This window comes from Diadema antillarum, unplaced genomic scaffold (assembly GCF_040938485.1).
Source record: "Diadema antillarum isolate AM-2024a unplaced genomic scaffold, OU_Dant_1.0 seq00001031_RagTag, whole genome shotgun sequence".
Taxonomy (NCBI): Eukaryota; Metazoa; Echinodermata; class Echinoidea; order Diadematoida; family Diadematidae; genus Diadema; species Diadema antillarum.
The window spans coordinates 395,596-415,177 of NW_027271864.1; the positions used below are offsets into that span (position 1 = coordinate 395,596).

Consider the following 19,582-nt stretch of genomic DNA (forward strand, 5'->3'; position numbering starts at 1 on the left):
CAATTTCGAAATCGAACATCGAGAAGGGAAAAGGCATAACAACGCGGACGCAATGTCACGACTACCATGCGTCCCGGATAGCTGCGACTGTTACGACAGGGACAGCATATTGGAAGAGCTCCCGTGCGGTGGATGTTCCGTGTGTCGAAAACGGCATATCGCGTGGTCGGATTTCTTCGAAGAAGACGACGTCGTCCCTCTTTCCGTGAATAATGTTCGATCGTCGTCTAATGCTGTGGAGCCGCCATCTACTATTATCGACCTATCTTGTTTTGATAATGTAAATGCCGATAACTGTGATAACCACCAAACGGCTTTGCTGTTTGATGTCGCGACATGTATGTGGATTATATCGTGTCTCGTTGTCGTGATCGGATGCTGTATTTCGCATTGTGATTTGTTTATTATAATGTGTTATCTCTTTGGATTACTTGTAGTTAGCGCTATTGGATCATATTTTGTGTATTTAATCTGTGATGTGAGAGAGTTTGTGAAAAAGATCCGATGGCCCCCACCCATAAGGTTTTCGGAGTTCGTATCTCGAGTCGGAAGGATTCGTCGTCACCACGCAGCCGACGTAGCTGAAGCTGATAACCTCCCCCTGCACCTCTGACACAGGTGCCCTAGCCGGTACTGTTTCCGGGCAGCAGGGAGTCGTATTCAACAATGTAAGCCGTGAGGTGTTGATCGCTATGCAACGGGACGATCCCGACATTGGGGTCGTCGTCGACTGGATTTTGAAATCACAGGAAAGACCCGACCGTGGACTTGTACATAATAAGAGTCCAGCAGTTCGGAATTTGTGGCTATCATGGACGCAGCTGACCATCATTGATGGATTACTATATAAACGTCATGATACGAATAGCAAATTGACGTCGACATTACAGCTTGTGGTTCCCGCCGAACTTCGAGACGACGTTGTTAGGTCTAATCATGCCGCGGTGATGTCAGGTCATCTCGGGGTTAAGAAAACCTATAGCCGCATCCAAAGAAGTTTGTATTGGTATAATATGAAACAACATGTGCGTTTGTGTATTGCTAACTGTGCTAAATGTGGGGCGCGAAAGCGTCCAACAACGAAACCGAAGGCGCCTCTCACTGAGTACATTTCGGGAGCGCCAATGGACCGAGTGGCGATTGACATTATGGGGCCGTTCCCGACTAGCATTAAAGGGAATAGGTATGTCCTTGTCATCGGAGATACATTCACAAAGTGGATCGAGGCATACGGCATTCCAGACCAATCAGCCCGAACTGTAGCCGACGTGGTCGTACGCGAGTTCGTCTCACGGTTTGGAACGCCTTTCGAGATCCACTCCGACCAGGGCAAGACATTTGAGTCACATTTATTTCAGGACGTATGCAAATTGCTTGAAATAAATAAAACAAGAACTACCCCTTATCACCCGTCTGCCAACGGAATGACAGAGCGTTTCAATCAAACTCTCGCGAATATGATTGCATCATTTGTCGATAAACGACAGTTAAATTGGGACGAAAACTTAACACTTCTTACTGCGGCTTATCGTAGCAGCATCCATGAAAGTACGGGGTTTTCCCCCAATTTTCTCATGTTGGGACGTGAGGTGCGAACGCCAATCGAGACTGCACTAGGCATTGATCGGCCGGATGCCGAACATGGCAACTATGACGACTTCGCGGTCGACCTCGTAACGACCATGGGGGAGGCAAGCCGCCTGGCCCGAGAACACCTATCGGCGACTTCGGCCAGGCAGAAGCGAGATTACGATGCCAGGCTTTCAGTTAATACATACAGTGTTGGAGACTTAGTCTACTATCTAGACACTACGAGACAAAAAGGGTTTTCCCCGAAGTTAAAAGCCGCGAACTGGATTGGGCCTTGTGTGGTAACGCGGAAATTCAGCGATATCATCTTCGAAATTCAGTCCCAACCAAAAGGAAAGCGGAAAGTGTTACACCATGACCGGTTAAAGCCATTCGTAAGCACAACCCTTCCCTCTTGGGCGCGGGAACTGTCCCGAAAAGTTGTTGTCGGCCTTTCCCTAAACAATAAACGACAGGCTGGGACACAAACTAGCATCAAGGACGCTCTTCCCCCTCGCCGATCAGCTCGCGCCTCAAGGATGCCAGATCGTCTCAAATTGTAACCCCCCCCCCCCAAAAAAAAAAAAAACAAAAAAAAAAACAAAAAAACGACGTGGGGTAAGTGCTGACGCTCTAAGATTTGCTGAAGACTGCGTTTTCTCGGCTGGATGGGGGAAATAGAATTCGTTGCCTCCCTGATGTTTCATCATTTGAAACGAAACCCTGGTATCGCGAACTGTCTACAACCATCTGATTTTTCTTCTACCTCTCTGTTGATTCGAAATTACCAAATTGTCATGGCGTTTAACTACTTTCTCCCTTCCACCTCTGGTGCTGGACAAGGGTATATTCCGCTAAATACCCCCACCACGCCCTTGCTAGACGAGGAAAACCCGGGCTACTCCCCAGCAATCGCCGTGGGCGATGTTGAGAGAGGCGACGTCGGAACCGAATTTACATCCGCTCGATCTGGTCCTTCCCTACCCCAAACGAACATTGAATCGGTGGCTTTTCAGCCGACCCCTCTGCCGCAAAGGAAGACCCAGCCCCCACGAAAACGAAAATACAGCACTCGTGGCGAAGACGGCGAGACCCGAGGGGTTATCGAAAGCTAATTTATTATGTCCCGGGGGTTATCGATGAATTACATGGTTGTCAAATGTCGCTCGCGATAATTGAGCCCATTCCGAAGGCAAGTGATAGACACAACCTCAATGTCGCGACATGCCTCGTGGATGTTACCCGGGATGACATCGATATTCCCATACGCGTCGTTAATTTGACGGACAACGAAATTAATTTGCACGAGGGCACACGGATAGCCGCCGCGGATAGTATTGATGAATTTCATGAATTTGATGATCGTGAGGACAATACCCAGGGACGCGTTAATGTTGGTATTGAGTTTATACGATCGTTCGTGTGAACATGTTGATTTGCATGACAAAGACAAACTTTTCAAATTGTTTGAGAAGCACAAATCAATATTTGCAAATTCACCTACGGATCTCGGACGTACTTCTATCGTTCAACATTCCATTGACACAGGGGACGCCATGCCCATAAAGCAGCGTCCCCGACGTCCACCTCGTGCCTTCGTGGACGAAGAAGACAAAATAATTGAAACTCAACTAAAGGCTGGCATCATTAGGGAGTCAACCAGTGCCTGGTCGAGCCCTTTGGTATACGTCAAAAAGCGCGATGGGACAACACGGCCCTGTGTTGACTACCGAAAGCTAAATGAAGTTACCCGGAAGGATGCCTACCCCCTCCCCCGGATTGAGGATTGTCTCGATTTCTTGGGAGGCGCCAAAATATTTTCAACCCTCGATCTTCAATCCGGGTACTGGCAGGTCGAGATAAAGGAGGAAGACAACTGCATTCAGTACCCGGAGTGGCCATTATGAATATGTAACTATGCCTTTTGGGCTATGTAATGCCCCCAGCACCTATGAGCGGGCCATGGAGCTCGTTATGAAGGGACTAAATTGGCGTACCCTAATTCTCTATTTGGACGACATAATTGTGATGAGCTCAACATTTGAGGAACACATTCAGCGTTTGGATGAAGTACTTTGTCGTCTTGGAAATGCCGGCCTTAAATTAAAACCAGGCAAGTGTCACATGTTTCGATCCGAAGTCGCGTACCTGGGCCACATCGTGAGCGAGGTCGGCATCAAGCCTGACCCCGAAAAGGTTGATCGGCTACGGATCTGGCCTACACCAGCATCAGTGAGTGAAGTAAGATCTTTCCTAGGACTGTGTTCTTATTACCGCCGATTCATTCGTGGATTCGCGACGATCGCCGCTCCTCTGAACAAGCTGTTGGAAAAATCACGCGAATTTGAATGGGATGATAGATGCGACGATGCATTTAATCAATTGAAAATTGCGCTCACGAGTGACAGCGTCATGGCTTATCCGAATGATCACGGGACGTACATTCTTGATACGGACGCCTCAGCATCAGGAATTGGCGCCGTGTTATCGCAAATAAAATGGGACGACATCGCCCAGTGTGAGGTAGAACGCCCAATCGCCTTCGCTAGCCGGTCGTTAACGAGGACGCAACGGAGATACTGCACAACGCGTCGCGAACTTCTAGCAGTCGTTTCATTTGTGCGCCATTTCCGCCATTATCTTTTAGGGAGGAAATTTCTCATTCGCACGGATCATTCATCCCTTCGATGGATAATGTCTTTTCGTGAACCTACCGACCAGATGGCCCGCTGGCTAGAGATTTTATCGCAATTCAATTTCGAAATTGAACATCGAGAAGGGAAAAGGCATAACAACGCGGACGCAATGTCACGACTACCATGCGTCCCGGATAGCTGCGACTGTTACGACAGGGACAGCATATTGGAAGAGCTCCCGTGCGGTGGATGTTCCGTGTGTCGAAAACGGCATATCGCGTGGTCGGATTTCTTCGAAGAAGACGACGTCGTCCCTCTTTCCGTGAATAATGTTCGATCGTCGTCTAATGCTGTGGAGCCGCCATCTACTATTATCGACCTATCTTGTTTTGATAATGTAAATGCCGATAACTGTGATAACCACCAAACGGCTTTGCTGTTTGATGTCGCGACATGTATGTGGATTATATCGTGTCTCGTTGTCGTGATCGGATGCTGTATTTCGCATTGTGATTTGTTTATTATAATGTGTTATCTCTTTGGATTACTTGTAGTTAGCGCTATTGGATCATATTTTGTGTATTTAATCTGTGATGTGAGAGAGTTTGTGAAAAAGATCCGATGGCCCCCACCCATAAGGTTTTCGGAGTTCGTATCTCGAGTCGGAAGGATTCGTCGTCACCACGCAGCCGACGTAGCTGAAGCTGATAACCTCCCCCTGCACCTCTGACACAGGTGCCCTAGCCGGTACTGTTTCCGGGCAGCAGGGAGTCGTATTCAACAATGTAAGCCGTGAGGTGTTGATCGCTATGCAACGGGACGATCCCGACATTGGGGTCGTCGTCGACTGGATTTTGAAATCACAGGAAAGACCCGACCGTGGACTTGTACATAATAAGAGTCCAGCAGTTCGGAATTTGTGGCTATCATGGACGCAGCTGACCATCATTGATGGATTACTATATAAACGTCATGATACGAATAGCAAATTGACGTCGACATTACAGCTTGTGGTTCCCGCCGAACTTCGAGACGACGTTGTTAGGTCTAATCATGCCGCGGTGATGTCAGGTCATCTCGGGGTTAAGAAAACCTATAGCCGCATCCAAAGAAGTTTGTATTGGTATAATATGAAACAACATGTGCGTTTGTGTATTGCTAACTGTGCTAAATGTGGGGCGCGAAAGCGTCCAACAACGAAACCGAAGGCGCCTCTCACTGAGTACATTTCGGGAGCGCCAATGGACCGAGTGGCGATTGACATTATGGGGCCGTTCCCGACTAGCATTAAAGGGAATAGGTATGTCCTTGTCATCGGAGATACATTCACAAAGTGGATCGAGGCATACGGCATTCCAGACCAATCAGCCCGAACTGTAGCCGACGTGGTCGTACGCGAGTTCGTCTCACGGTTTGGAACGCCTTTCGAGATCCACTCCGACCAGGGCAAGACATTTGAGTCACATTTATTTCAGGACGTATGCAAATTGCTTGAAATAAATAAAACAAGAACTACCCCTTATCACCCGTCTGCCAACGGAATGACAGAGCGTTTCAATCAAACTCTCGCGAATATGATTGCATCATTTGTCGATAAACGACAGTTAAATTGGGACGAAAACTTAACACTTCTTACTGCGGCTTATCGTAGCAGCATCCATGAAAGTACGGGGTTTTCCCCCAATTTTCTCATGTTGGGACGTGAGGTGCGAACGCCAATCGAGACTGCACTAGGCATTGATCGGCCGGATGCCGAACATGGCAACTATGACGACTTCGCGGTCGACCTCGTAACGACCATGGGGGAGGCAAGCCGCCTGGCCCGAGAACACCTATCGGCGACTTCGGCCAGGCAGAAGCGAGATTACGATGCCAGGCTTTCAGTTAATACATACAGTGTTGGAGACTTAGTCTACTATCTAGACACTACGAGACAAAAAGGGTTTTCCCCGAAGTTAAAAGCCGCGAACTGGATTGGGCCTTGTGTGGTAACGCGGAAATTCAGCGATATCATCTTCGAAATTCAGTCCCAACCAAAAGGAAAGCGGAAAGTGTTACACCATGACCGGTTAAAGCCATTCGTAAGCACAACCCTTCCCTCTTGGGCGCGGGAACTGTCCCGAAAAGTTGTTGTCGGCCTTTCCCTAAACAATAAACGACAGGCTGGGACACAAACTAGCATCAAGGACGCTCTTCCCCCTCGCCGATCAGCTCGCGCCTCAAGGATGCCAGATCGTCTCAAATTGTAACCCCCCCCCCCCCAAAAAAAAACAAAAAAAAACCAAAAAAACGACGTGGGGTAAGTGCTGACGCTCTAAGATTTGCTGAAGACTGCGTTTTCTCGGCTGGATGGGGGAAATAGAATTCGTTGCCTCCCTGATGTTTCATCATTTGAAACGAAACCCTGGTATCGCGAACTGTCTACAACCATCTGATTTTTCTTCTACCTCTCTGTTGATTCGAAATTACCAAATTGTCATGGCGTTTAACTACTTTCTCCCTTCCACCTCTGGTGCTGGACAAGGGTATATTCCGCTAAATACCCCCACCACGCCCTTGCTAGACGAGGAAAACCCGGGCTACTCCCCAGCAATCGCCGTGGGCGATGTTGAGAGAGGCGACGTCGGAACCGAATTTACATCCGCTCGATCTGGTCCTTCCCTACCCCAAACGAACATTGAATCGGTGGCTTTTCAGCCGACCCCTCTGCCGCAAAGGAAGACCCAGCCCCCACGAAAACGAAAATACAGCACTCGTGGCGAAGACGGCGAGACCCGACCTGGCACTCCCCTTTCTGACACGGACCGCATCATCCGGGCCATATCTGCGATGGAGCAGATATTTAAAGCTGATATCGCATCGCTTCGGTGCGATATTGCCAGCCTCTCGCACGCGGTCGCCAGGCTTGAGGAGAAGGTAGACGCCGAAGGAGACGATGCCCGCGAATACGCCCAGCATATCCAAAATGACCTCAAAAGGGGAATAAATCATCTGTCTGGGGTTCTCGGCGGACAACGGGACAAAGTCTGCCGGGCTTCGTCCATTCTTCAAGACCTACTCACGACAACCTCAACGTCTAGCTCATCCTCGTTGTCTGATTAGCAGTTCCCTGGAATCTGAACGACCCTATCGGAATATAGTCATAATTATTGTCTTTATTAGTCCGGCCAAGTTCCTGCCTCTAAACTTTGTAGAGAAAGAAAATTGCCGTACGCATTCTGTATCACTGTTATCGTGGACTGTTCGACTTTTGCCACAGGATGACATAGAAAGGAGATCTGATGTATAACACATGACACAATTATTGCCTCCTTTTGGACAATGAACTGAGTATGACCAAAAGGGACACTGAAAAGAAAATGTACGTATATGGTGTTCAATTCATTTATTTGGAATCATGCTTTGATGAAGTATATACTTTTCTGTCGCTTGTAAATCGATAGGCACTACTTTCCTTGGAGTTTTAATTTACCTTTGTGTCCAATATGGCGCACTCTCGTATCTCTCTGATGACATGTGTGATGCGTTCGGAAACTCACGATGTATGGATTTATATTCGATTGTGACATGCTAGAACTTTCTACTTCATATTTCTCTTGTCTTCTTACTCTTCTCTCTGTTTTTCCTTCTTCCTCTCTTCTTACTTCCTTTATTTCGTTGCTTAACTTGTTTGAGTTATGCGCATTATACTTTTTGTTTCTCAGTCATGAAGTTACAATTTATCATGCAGTTATTTTTGTGTTTTAGACAAAATATGCCATTAAGTATTTGCTGTGAAGTTTTATCGTTTACACATTTTCATGATGTATCATTACTTGTACATAGATTTTTGTTCTCCTTTCATGCATTCGTTCCTTTAATTATGGTAGCGCCATTACTCGCTCTTGAAAGTCTTATGTCCATCTACTTCCTTCTTTTGTTTCCTTTCTCTCTTGCCTGTCATACCCCTGGTCTTTTACTCACTGGTTCCTTCGTCTGGCTTTTCTCTTGTTTACACTCTCCGTCGTTTCACTTCTTCACTTCTCCGTCTTTTTCTTGTAATTCATCGTCGATCTTTTCTGAGGAGTACCTCGGGCTTCTCGATTTCTTTCATTTCTTTGTTTTGTTGTTGTCTTTTCCACTGGTGCTTTCTATACGTACATTTTGATTTAATTTGTTTTGATTTGATTTGATTTTATTCGCGCATTTCGAACCACGAACAAGGTCATGATATTGTTTGTGTATATTATGTTTCTGCATTTGGGAAACACTCATTTTTTTTCGCGTCATTGCTTTGAAAGTGTTAATTTTCGTTGTTTTGGATACGTTTTTTTGAACCTAAAAAAAAAAATAAATCTTCCTCCTACAAAAAAAAAAATAAAGAGAATGTTACGAACAACTCAGCCATGGGACTCGTTTTGGATACTAATCCTCTCCTGGCCGGGGGTCTATCGACCAACTGGAGCGCATTTATCTCGTTATTTTAGTGCGTGTTACGTAAAGAAGAGTGTATCCTTCAGTGTAGTATCTCTCAAATCTTGTCGGTGAGCATCTGTAGTAATTCATTCCTTCGCCTTCGTATCTCGTCCGATGTAAATACCACTTTGTAAATAGCTGGATTTGTTTCGTAGGTTCGGGGTTTTTTTTTCTCGAGCTTTGTGCACAATGATGGTCATGTTCAGTCCAGTCACGTGCTCTTGTCATGACGACTGTTTGATTTGCCGCAACGATGATCATACCCTTCCAAATTCGTGGTGATTTTCATGCTATATTTTTATGCGTTGTTAGTACATACAGTAACCCTGTTATCGAAGTTGCTTTAAGTATATATATAACATACTTTATTTCAATTGCAAATTAAAACATGTGATGAATATTCCTAGGATACTACCTGCCCACAGGCAGGTAAGTACAAGGAAAGAAATACAGTGGACCCGGTCCATCACACCACAATTGACAGTTACACAAATATATACATGTATACAAGTACATTTACACACAAACATAATACATGAACAGCTGTTTCAGGACGAAAAGAAATAAAACCCGCTAAAATGAACTTATATCAGCATAAATTTAACCTAAGAAACACACACACACACACACACACACACACAAATAACTCTAATCATTCGTTCAATTATACGAATCTACCGAAATCCACCCAACATAATCGTAATTATTTCACATCCAATATTATAGAAAAAACGGGAAAATATACATAATGATAAATACATAATGCAAAAATATAGATCATATGAATATACATAATTAACAATACAAAGGGGGAAGATCAAAATGGACATAACCGGCCCACAAATAATTACTTTATATAAACATATGATATACATATAGTGTTCCTCTCACCTCTGTGGTATAATTCATAGTGATGACGATGATGATAACGATGGTAATGATGATGGTGATTATGATGATGATGACAATATTGATGAAAATGATGATGATGACAATGTTGACGATGTTGATGATGATTATGATAGTGGCGATGAGGAAGAGGATGAGTCTAAGATGCCAGCAAACCACCAAATCTTAACCTTTGCAATCTTTAGGTTCATCTCATTTCAGCCCTCTTAAACTTTTGCCTCTGTTTTATTGTTTCTATTTGGTATATTTAACAAAAAAATATCATTATAGATAAATATGTTCAATTTTACAGGAAAAAACATGTAATTCTTTAAGCCTTCTGAAGGAGCTGGGTCATGTACTGTAAAGATGCCTGAGGAAAAAAAAAATGTACTTCAAATTCTTAATACAAAATACAAAAAAATCAAAGAAAAAATCCAGGTATGAAAACTTCCCCAAATACAATACATAAAGCAAAACAACACTTTACTAATTATCTCTGACAATTTATGCCAAAAACAATTCATCAGAATTTAAGATATGTAATCTTTTCACAGTACCTATACAATACAAAATCCATTCGTCGTCATTGCAGATATAAGACACATTTATAACAGAATAATATACTGATATGGAGCGCAGAATGTCCAATACAAATAAGGGGTACATATTATTGATGATAATCAATATCATTGACCTATAATGATCAATCTACTATACTGTACTCGCCAAAAATAAACATGTGAATATAAGGCATGCATAGGTCCGCACATGGGCCCGCTCGTGTGTGTATGTGCATGCGTTTTGTAAGTTTATAATCACGTGTGAGTGTGAAAAATTAGTGTGTGTGGTGTATGTGCATGTGTGTGTGGATGTGTGTGTGTGTTAATATGTGGGTATGGGTGTGTGTATTCAAATGGGTGTTTATGTATGTGTGTGTACATAGAACTATTTAGATACACCAAGAATCTTCCATTGCAGGCTGGAGATATGCCGGTTTTGTCCAAGAGGGTTCGTTGCGGGCATTATAAATGGCAAACGAGGTAAGAATAGCATTTTCGATATGGTTCTTATATGTTCCCGAATTCTTCGGGTGTCACTTACAAACTTGAACAGCTTAGTGACTTGACGTTTGTTTTCCTTGGTCACCAGTCCCCTGGATCCTACCTCGAAACAAATTAACTCACATGAGTATCCTTGGTTTTCAATGTCAAGCACCAATGAGGCGTATTTTTCAGATTTTCTGTTGTGAGCGGAGTCAATGTTTGATTCAAAAGGGACGGTGAGCTCGCCAATTACTACTGATTTGCTACTTTGATTGACTAAGACTATGTCCGGTCTTTCTGAGGTGGGTGTTAGATCAGACGGAACAGTACCTCCATTGATGTCATGTCCCGGGAGGTCTGCATGACAGATAACTTTGTCGGGCTTCACTTTGCCTATGAAAGAGACCAAGTATTGCAAGATGCTATCATGTCGATAATTGTACCTACCCTGTTCCAGTGCACTTTTGCAATTATTGAGAATGTGCAACAGGGTTTCGTGGTTTCCGCATAAAGTGCAGCGGGTGTTTAGCCTTTTGCCCCATCTGCTGAGGTTGTCTGCCGTTGGAAGGGCATTGATAGCCGCACGAGTTATAAAGCTCAACACGCCCTTAGGGAGGTTAAATATGAGTGATCTCCATGTAAGGTCACCCTTTTCTAACTCCACCAACTTCAGAAAGTCACCCTGAAAGACCAAAGGAGCGACTTTAGATCTCCAATAATCTTTCTGTTCCTCTTTGAGTATCCCTTTGATCTTAGTCTTTGTCTTTCCAATGGTTACACCTTGTGTTTGATGTACATAACTTTCACAGACTGCAGCATTACATAATGACATTTTCTTTGACCATTCTGACTCCCGTGATACTTTGTTATCCAGAGCATTTTGAACCTTATTGTCAGCTCCCAAACGGGAGGATGCATGTGCTAGTACATGACACTCTTTGTACAACTCAGATATGGTTTTGAATTGGAGACCATCTCGGCTGTGGAGAATAGCCGGGGTAGCGCCGTGTGTTGGTATCTTCAGCCATAGTTTTAGTTGCTTAGTTACCATTCCGTCAAGGATAGATAACTGGGTGTTTGTCATATCATGTACAGTAAGGACATAACGCAAAGAAGGCAAAGAGTATCTGGTCAGCACGGCTACTTTGTATTCATTTCGGACATGACTTTCATCAACATTGTTCAAGATATGTGACAGTTTCTCTTTGATAAACATGAAAGCGTCGCTAGTCTTCATCCAAAATGTTAACAATGAGCCCAAGAACTTTTCAGATTTTTCTTTCACGTTATGAATTGGAGTGCCATTAATCGAAAACTCAACATCGCTTGGCGATCCACAACAGATCGAAAAACAACAGCATTTGGATTGCTTCAGAGTTAAATTCATACTACCAGTTAAAGAAGCAATTTCATTCATCACACGTTGATGCGTACGTTTATGACCTGTGATTAGATTGAAATCATCTGCGAATGGCACACTGATATACCGTGTTCCGTTCATGTTGTAACCAAACTTATCTTCTACTGACTGAAGATAATTTAGAATAGGATTAAATACCAGCAGGAATATAATGGGGGACAGGGGATCACCTTGGAACACACCTCTGTGAAACTCAAACTTAGAGGTCGACCACTGGGGTCCTCGTACCTCCCCGTCAAGTCTAGAGTACAGGTTTTTGACATAGGTTCTGAGTTCGATAGGGAAGGAGTAGTATTCAAGAACATAATGAATGAGATCATGCTCTATTGACCCGAACGCATCCTGGAGATCGAAGAATGTTACATGAAGAGTTTTGTTCTTAGCCTTTGCATGACTGAGAAGTTCATGGAGGACTTGGTTATTCTCAATACAACCGCTGACACCCCTCAAGAAAGCCTTCTGCATATTAGGGTTGATAAGACCGTTTTGGACAGCAAAGTTTTCGACCCTCTCCGCAAGTATTTGGTGGTGTAGCTTGCCAACGCACGACGTAAGAGCTATCATCCTAAAGTTCTTGGGGTCGTCAGTCGAACCGGACTTGTGAATAAGGGACACAATGGAGCTCGACCAGTCAAGGGGAGGATCCGCGGTCCGCAGAAGTTTCGTGAACAGCGTTGCCAGATAGTGGTGCGAGCTAGGTAGCTTTCGCAGCATCCCATACATTATCCCGTCATTACCTGGGGCAGACGTAGGTTTTTTCCTTTTCAAAATACACTTAATATCTTTGGGTTTAATTGGACTGAGGTCAAAAGATCTAGTGTCCACATCAATGTATGGGAACCATGATAATTTTGCTTTGTCGATGGGATTGCCTGTAGAGTATGCGTTTACAAAATAACGGTCAGCAGTTTCTCTTGTGAATGACGGTTTAGTGGAGGGTTTCTCTAGGCATCCTGATGAACATTTCTTGGCAAAATTCCAAAAATCTCTCAAATACAATTTTTCCTGACGTCTGGCTTTAGACTCGTTTCTCTTATCCCTCTCAATTCTCTTCAGATGACTATGGGCCTTGACTGCTTGTCTGAAGAGTTTCCTATCTTCTTCAGTCGCATTTTTTTCCGTATGCCTTTTTTCTAAGTTTGTTTTTTAGCTTGGTAACATCTTGCAGTGTTTTTGATGAAAATCTGGAGTAAAATTTGCTGCACGCACTCGTCTCGTCAAGAGTACAGTCGGGATGGCTTAGTAAAATCTCTGTCAAAATGTCAACAAAGTGTTTACAAGCTTCTTTCGGACTGATAGCGTCAATGGCTAACTCATGATGAATAGGGGCTATTCGCGCTTTTAAATCGGAGTCTAATCGCTTCCATTCATCAGCATCTAAGTTCGGAATGTTGAACTTTGAGCGACAGTGACCCGATTTGACGCCAAGTGTGAGAAGGGCACTTACAATCAGGATTAAGGGAATCTGGGCCATGATGAATAGCACACTTCTTTAGATAGAAGGATGAGACTTTCCCATACACAGGATTCCGTCGGCAGTGTTCCGCAGTATGTGAATATACAGCAATAGGAAATGTAAGTCTTACGAGTGGGACTAGGCAAATGGATCCAATACAGTACAAGAATTGGAACAAAATTTGTCACTTGATATTCCTTAGATGCAATCCCCACAAAATATAAAGGCACTCACGATCAGCGATAAAAGACTCTGGATCATGGTGATGGATGGATCATTTCCTTTGAAATAATAGACAAACACATGCACCTGATTCCGTTAAAGCATGGTTCAGCATCATACGAATATAGCATGCATTTGGTGGGACTGAGCACATGAATCCATGACAGAGCAAGCAGTGATCAGGAAAAATGACACTGGATATCCCTTATATATGCAGTCCCTCCGGGCATGAAACAGACTCATACGTGGTGACAGATACATACACAATATATCAAACAGGTAATGATGGTGCGATGGATTGGGCGACTGCGAAGGCACAGGCAAAATTTGCAGCGGGTGTAAACCCTACAGCCTAGCAGTATCCGCCATCTTATATTCCATTAGAATCGATTTTCCCATATTACTTTTGTGCCCATCTGGTTCTCCTACTTTGTTTCCCTTGCCTTCCCTAATCTACTCGTCTTTACATCCTCACTGTCGGCACCTATCTTGGTTCGCTCTCGAGATTTCATTTTGACTGTTCGGGTTTTATTTAGCTCCCCGTTTCCTCATTATTTTCTCCTCTTTCGACTTCTCCAAGTTCTCATCCTGCTAAATGTATTTATTCCATCTCTATCACTTCGGTGTATATAGTGTATATAGCAGTTCCTTTCGTTTGAATTTTCTTACAACGTCATTGCTGAGGGCAGCAATATTTTCGAAGGAGGGGGATGGTGTTACGAATCCTGTTGAGACATAATTCATGATATATAGCATTTACATATGTTCTGTATATTCCATTTTATTCATTCATCTTTATGTATTGTTGTATCGATTTACATTTAAATCAATGTTGAAAGTAAAACTGAGGTTCTATATCATGTCTGCTTCTCGTCCTTGCTCGACGCTCGGCCTCTGTCATCGTGCGATCCTTGCTACTTTACTTTCTCCTCGAAATGTCCTCTCGCAAATTTTACTTGTCTCAACTGCCTGTAGCCCTGCTCCTTGGTTTTCTACTGACTATTATTTCTCCCCCACGCTATCTTTTCATTTCTGCTCGCTTGCACTTTCGTCTCACCTTCGCTCGAGATTTCTCTGACCCTGCAGCTCCCGCGTCCGCGAGCAGTGGCCTCGTGTCGTAAAAAGCAAGGACGCCGCATGCGACCTCGCTCTTACGTAACGAAAGGACGCGTCGGCATGCGACCTCGCTCTTACGTAACGAAAGGACGCGTCCGCGTGCGACCCCAGCTAAGGACAGGGTCGCGTGAGGACAGGGACACGTAAGGCCACGCCCTCGTCCTCACAATGATGGACGGCGACAGCTGGCCGTAAGGTCAGATTGCTTTCTCCCAGCAAGGCCACTCTCGCGCCCGCTAACAGGTGACCTCAGTATAAATAGACTTGTTTATGCCTAGTTGAAGGGCCTTTTCGTTTAGGAGTTTCAGCATGTAGATCAATAAGTTTTGTTCGTTGTAATGTTCGTGGTGGAAACAGCTTTCTTCACAAATAAATTGGACAAACACCATATGATGCCTCCTGTGGTCTTTGTGACTTGTGACTCTAATATTTCTTGTTCCACAATACCTTACAATTAATTACATTATTTCCAGTACACTGGCTATCCGTAGGCACGCTTACTAACCACATAACGGATTTTGAGGAGAGTAAGCGAGGAACGGAAGCTAAGTACACTCAGCATACCAATCGCCCTCTCCATACCAAAATTTCGTTACAATATTAACAAAAACAAAATCTTTGTTCAGCTTGGTGTTTTGCTTTTGGTGATTTTTGTTTAATCATCATTGGTTAATGTTTCTGTTACCATAATCGGTATGAGTCGTATCCATCTCAAAATACAAACCAAAAAGACATTTTAAATATAAAAGGCTGTCAATGTAAAGGGTAAAGGTGACTATAATGAATTCGGCAATCTGTATTTGTATATATACATATGTATATATATATATATATATATATATATATATATATATATATATATGTATATATATATATATATATATATACATATATATATATATATATATATATTTACGTGTCATACGCTGTTCCAACGCACAAACACTATTACGGGTGTCCTTCATTATGCACAAATGTGACAATTAGGTATACCAGGATAATTAAGCAGTGATTTCGTAGTTGGTATACGTCCAAGTTCTTCTGAAAAGACAAACGTATGTTCCTTTTTTATTTCATTATTTTTTTACGCAATGCTTATCATTTTTAATTTCTAGTAATAGTGTTAATGTAGTTCAATGAAAGTGTACAGTTGATATAATCTAGTGTTCAGGAACAAGGTATTACGTTATTAAAGTTAGGAGATCGAAAATGCTAAGCAGATGGGAATGAAACTGAAAATGGTGTTAGATCTGTGTGGCAATATTTACTTCTGTTCTCAGCTGCGCGAGTTTCCAGTCTGCATGTTATACGACATAATATTGACGCTTTCATACAAATGTATGCAAAACACAAGGATTGTTACTATCAAGTCAGTTGTATTGATTTTAAAGTGCATATCATAAATGTGCTCCTGTGCTTTGTGCATACGATTGTAGGCCCTTACTGAGTACGTTCATAGAGAGAACAAGATAGAGTAGCATTGTGGTGGAACAATGGCGTTGTGTTCTGCGTGTTTTGCCACGTACAGCTGTACAAAACGTTGAAACATGGTTTCGGACTCTGAAAGACACACGAACTTTGATCCGGCACGTCGCTGAAATGTGTGCATTGAAAACGTGTGAAAACGATATGATAAGAAATGGGAAGATCTATATGTTGTCTTGCAAAACATGCTTGTGCTGGGGACATCTAAATGGATATCGAATATTGAATTAAAAAATGTCTCAAATTCTATAGTGTTCATTAGATATGACATTATGGTGATGCTTGTTTGTAGCTTGGAAGGACAAATCATTTTATGAATAATTTACCTCGTCAACTGCTTACATGAACAATATCTTAACAGCATTTTTTATAAGGATTTACGCCCTTCAGCTTTAGATTCCGTATATTTTGCTTTGCTTCGTTCTTGAGATAACCCCTGAAGATCAACCTTACGAATTACCGCAGAACGTCGAGGGGTGTCCTCCATTACACTTTTTAAGTCCAAAAACAACAACAACAACAAACAACAACAACAACAACAACAAACGTCTAAAATAATAAATGGGAGGGAGGATCACAATAGCTACGCTAATTCTTTTTTCCCAGAGGTTTCGTCTTAAGGTTCTTCTCACCTAGGCTCGCGGGGAGGGGAAACCAATTACCAGCACCTGCCCCGTGCATCTTAACAAAAAAAAAAAAAAAAAAAAAAAAATATATATATATATATATATATATATATATATACCTTGTTCAGGTTGGAGATTTTTGCTTTTGATGATCTTCATTTTTTTTACATAACTACTCATATCCTGTGTTACGTTTCGATGACATCCAGGAACGTTTATCTCAAATTCATCCGATTCATGGGTTTACTCTAAGTTCCGGCTCAAGGTGTGATGTTCCTATAAAGAATAACATGAATTTATGCAGCACCTTATTAGATGTTGTGGTAATCTATGATAAAACAAGAACATGGTTTGTTTATTCTTTTTTAATCGAGATGACATTATCTTATGTCTCACGGCTCGCAGACAGTGGTAGTAATGCTATATTTCCTTGTGTATGTAGCTTATTATAAAAACTAAAAAATAAACTCTCATATATAGTAAACCAATAAATCATGTGCCAAGCTATGATGAGATAATAGGGGCGACATAACCTATCATAGAAATAGGTGTATTTTGTGTGTGTGTGTGTGTGTGTGTGTGAGTGAGAGAGAGAGAGAGAGAGAGAGAGAGAGAGCGTGTCTAGGAACAGCGAGAGTGTAGTTGACATTTTGAACATCAACTTTGAAAGTTTGAAATTGTGATGCTCTTTCTCCAAAAAAAAAAAGAATATCAGTTGCCCTAGAGTAGGAGTATAAAAGAAAAAGAAACAAAAAAACTGTTGAATATACGATAATTCTAACATCTGATCTTTTTCAAGTCTGTGGTAGTTTTTAGCAAAGCTGACACAATGTGTGAATGTTATGCATGTTCTAGTTTGTAAATGTCTGTAATTACCACTCAGAAGTCCATCAAGATATGATACGCTCAAACGTGCCAACGTGCACGTGCCTTTGAGGCTGCTCCTCATAGTTTTACAGAGAAAAAGAGAGAGAGAGAGAGGGGGGGGGGGGGGGGGGGGAGAGGGAGAAAGAGACCGATCATGTAGTTTGACCTATCTCTATATTTGTTATGGGTTCTGTCTGACATGTGTCTGATGACATATTGAATACATATATAATGCACACAGTCACCGAAGCACACGTTTTATTGAGGTTTAAAGACACAGCGCTGATACAGTTGGGATTGACAAACGCACTTTGAACCTGGCACGTTATGAACGAGAAGAATAAGGCGGGAATTTACAGTTAGTACAGAACATTATGGAATGATTGTACACAAAAGTGGTTAAAGACGCATTGTATGCATCTGCTCTGGAATGAACATAACCACACAACATTTAATCAATTAATCTGAGGTGAAATTGAAGACATTGAATACGCACGTGGCTTTCATTCATGTCACTTCCTGTAGCAAGCACAATTTGGCAGGTAGGCATATTGGACTTTATTAAACAATGTAACATCATCTTAAGTTCAGATTGATATAAAAAGCAAAGGCTAACAACAATATTAACATTTATTCAAAAGTGAATATCAAGGTTTTGAAGGTTACGGCGTGTGGTGTCAGAAAATCGTAGATGAGAGTGCGTGAGTGGACATCTGTTTTGCTGTTGGTAGGCTGCCATAAATTATGTTCTCTTTGCTTAGGTGTTTTGGTCTTGGTTTTTTACTTTTTTTTTCTTTTTTGTCTAATTTTAGGGGAGAGTCGTGTAGCATCTTGATATTGTTGATATTATTAAGGTGCTAACTAGGCTGTTTAGATCGAAGGAAGACACGAGTATGGGCTTTAACACTTTTGTTTAAAAAAATGATGTAAATATTGTACATCGCAGTAGGCAAGAACAGTTCAGATGTCAGGTAATTATTGTACTAGCAATATCACATTGGAAGTTGTAGTGATATTTTCGCTCTTTTTTTTTTTCTTATTAGTGTTTTCCTAATGATTTCTTCACCATGATCTATAGAAATCATAGACAGGATTTAACGTCTTTTTTTTTGGTCAGGCAGCACTTGTTGTGTTTCAAAGCAAACCCCCAAAAATGTCAAAAGTGTTTGAATAGCTGTCATTGCCACTTCACTTCAATACATGGGCTCTAGCAAATTATTTGCTAAAGCAAATAATTCTCACACAACATAATGTACTCTTAAATGAATCCCACAAGTATTGGAACAATCATCCCCCAGCATTCCCACTGATTCCCACTGATCAGTTACTAGCCATCCCCTTTAGGTGTCTAGAGCTGTCATCATCTTGTAAAATAAACTTGCAAAATACATCTCGGAAAAAGGATTTTGTCTTTACTTCCCATCCTCTAGCCTCTATGGTATCCACCGCCCCCACCTTCCAGGTATGGACAAGGGAAGACACCCGACTTCCGTGTCACTTCAAATAGGAGCCACTCGCTGCGATCTGGGTCAAGGAGAGCATCTCACATCAGCATTTACAGACGAGGAAGGCATCATACTTCGATGGGAACTTCGTTAGCAAGGACGAACGCTTCGAAATGGACAGGAATTTTAGTCTAGTCATCACTGACTTGCAAATGGCAGATGAGGGTCGCTACCACTGCCAGATTTTACTGGAGAATTTTCAGGTTTTCTCGAATTCCACCTTTCTGCCTTTACACGTAAGTAAAAAAAAAGTCATCATGTCAAAATCGTGAGGGGTTGGTGGAAAAAGAG

At 42.4% G+C, this 19,582-nt stretch overlaps 1 pseudogene; it reads right to left on the bottom strand.

Moving 5' to 3' along the window:
• Positions 1-10,500: 10,500 nt before the first annotated feature.
• Positions 10,501-13,488, bottom strand: LOC139742886 (uncharacterized; annotated as a pseudogene).
• Between the last annotated feature and the right edge of the window lie 6,094 nt (positions 13,489-19,582).